Source organism: Montipora capricornis, chromosome 14 (genome assembly GCF_036669925.1).
Source record: "Montipora capricornis isolate CH-2021 chromosome 14, ASM3666992v2, whole genome shotgun sequence".
Classification (NCBI taxonomy): domain Eukaryota; kingdom Metazoa; phylum Cnidaria; class Anthozoa; order Scleractinia; family Acroporidae; genus Montipora; species Montipora capricornis.
This window is the reverse complement of record NC_090896.1, coordinates 24,149,634-24,152,133: the sequence shown is the minus strand read 5'-3', so window position 1 is coordinate 24,152,133 and position 2,500 is coordinate 24,149,634. Positions and strand designations below refer to the sequence as shown.

General features: G+C 38.2%; 1 protein-coding gene across 1 annotated transcript in view; it reads right to left on the bottom strand.

Moving 5' to 3' along the window:
- LOC138033019 (uncharacterized) overlaps window positions 1–2,500 on the bottom strand; it is a 61,498-nt gene that overhangs the window by 1,886 nt on the left and 57,112 nt on the right. The gene's annotated exons all lie outside the window — the stretch shown is intronic.

Sequence of the window (2,500 nt, the reverse complement as noted above, 5' to 3'; positions counted from 1 at the left end):
ACGCACAGAGTTCTGGGAAAAATAGAATGCATGTAATGTATGCAGAATTTATGCAATAGACCTTATTCACGATGGCCGCCATCTTGGATTTGCCACTATCATGTATATTAGCTACACACTTCTGAGGGGGCAAACAACACAAGTTCGAGAGGTTTTAACGAACATGTTAGCCACACAGACGAATTTTTCTCGTTCATTGAATGTTTTTCACTTAAGTAGTAAAATAGAATGATTACACAAGTTACTTCGATGTTTTTTTTTAGTGAAAAATGAGGAGATAACGAAGTAGAAAGTCAAAATGTCAAAGACAATCAAAGATATAAAATTATCATAAATGGAACTTAATTCTAAATTCTAAAATGTATATTTAGAAATGTTATTTCAATATTTCGACGAGCCGATTTTCCGCAATTTGCCTTTTTTCCAATGTTTGCCCCCCAGCATAACACATGGCTAATTTGCATGATAATTTGAAAACCAACATGGCGGGTATCGTGAATAAGGCTTATGGTTCGGCACATGAGAGAGTTCGACGTGTACTTTTGCCTTGCTATTCTATTAATGCATGGAGATGGTTATATTAAATTACAAAAAAAAAAAAATGGAGATGGTTATGAAACTGGACAAGTTCCTTTGTTTCATGTTTTTGTCCACATTTTTGGCCTTGACCCTGCACAAAACATGCTTTTTTTCCTTCGATTAAATTATGCGCAACTAATTTGCGAACCCGTGCGAAGCGAAAACAAAAGATTGTGCAGGGTCACGGTCAATTCAACATCGATCGCAACAACATTGCTCTCGCTTTTGAAAGTTCTAAGGTTTCATAACCAGTCCCTCGATTAACTATGGACCAGTCGAATAGAACGGCGGGTCGACCCATTACAAATCTGTCGAAATCAATTGATTCATACGTCGCGTTTTTCATGTGCCGAACCCATTAATTGGGTTCGGCACATGGAAAGTTCGACGTTTGAACCGAGCCTACATCCTAAGTGTACTCATTTAGAGTCCTTTTTACACTCGAAGTCGCACTGTAGACGCGCTCCTATTAACTTACACAGTCTCAGAGTAGAAGTCTTTCCGCTCTTCAAGCAGTTTCCTTCACTATGTTCAAATTATAATATTGTAGTAACAATGTAAGTATCAATGTTTCCTTTTAGAATATTTCTATCGTCTTTTATCGTTTCTCCTTGCTTTGAACAACTAATCTATTCGTTGTAACTTTTTCTTTTATCACACTTTCAATCCGCATTATTTCAACCTTATACACACGTGGTATCCTCATCCACATCTTGTAAATCGATATCAGTATATTTAGATTACGTGGTATTGGAAGCTTACGGCGATTAGTCGAGCGCTTTTAGCAGCTATAGGAAATGTTGCCAGTTCAGTGCACTTGGAATTGTACTGACATACGATAACAGACCAAAGTTGCATGCCGCCTCATGGTCTGTTGCGTTATCCCTGTCCATTATCACGGAGTTTTCGCAAATTCAAATAGCAGAACCAAAGCATTTTGTAAGAAACACCTTGTTAAAATTGTAAATGGTTTGAACTAAGGAGTTATATCATAATAGAACCATTGACTCCTGAACCGTCCCCATTAACGCGTAAAATCGTCTGGCGTTAGAGAGAGTAAAATATCACTCCTTGGAGTCAAAGGGTTAAAGGGGACAACACACTGATTGGCTTGTTCGTGTAACAACAATATTAATAACTGAGCGACGTAATTTACGGATCTAAATGCAACAAGCACTGTTTACTGTCCTCACAGCCAATGACATATGGGCTTAACTGATATTCCACCCGTAACGTTACCACTAACCAATCACATCAACGACCAGAGTGTTTGTGTTGTCGGTCAAATCTGGTATCAAGATGAATCCGCCTTACCTAGGTTAAATTGGAGATCCTCATTTTACCTCGGTTGAATATGCGCTCTTTTCTACCTAGTTTAAAGCAGCTATCAACCCCCCAAGAAGGATTGAAAACACCTATTTCTTCCCTCGTTCTCTGTTTTACGCATCACAACACATCACGCATCTTCTGAATGTTGCGTATTATCTGATCAGTTTATTCATACACTTAGCTGACTTAGCCATTCACTTTCAACATTACAACATAGTAAGGAAACAAACTAAAGGCTGTACTTATGCTGCTCTTTCCGGTTTCCGGTACTTGAACTTGCACCCTCCATATCTATAGTCCTGTGTCTTCACTACCACACTACAACGACGAACATAGTCAACCCAACACAGTATTTTTCAACATTTATCTTTGGATAATGCGTCAATTGATATCCGTGTATAATAACCAAATTAAACTTTTCCTACCCTGACCCTAACTTTTCTCTAGGCTTAATTTAGGCTCCAAAAAAGGTTTTTTCAATTCATCTGAGTGCCTATTCAACCTAGTAGGTAAAACGAGGATTACCAGTTTGACCTAGGAAATCTGAGAACGGATTTTACCGACAACATATATATCATCTACTGACGTTAAC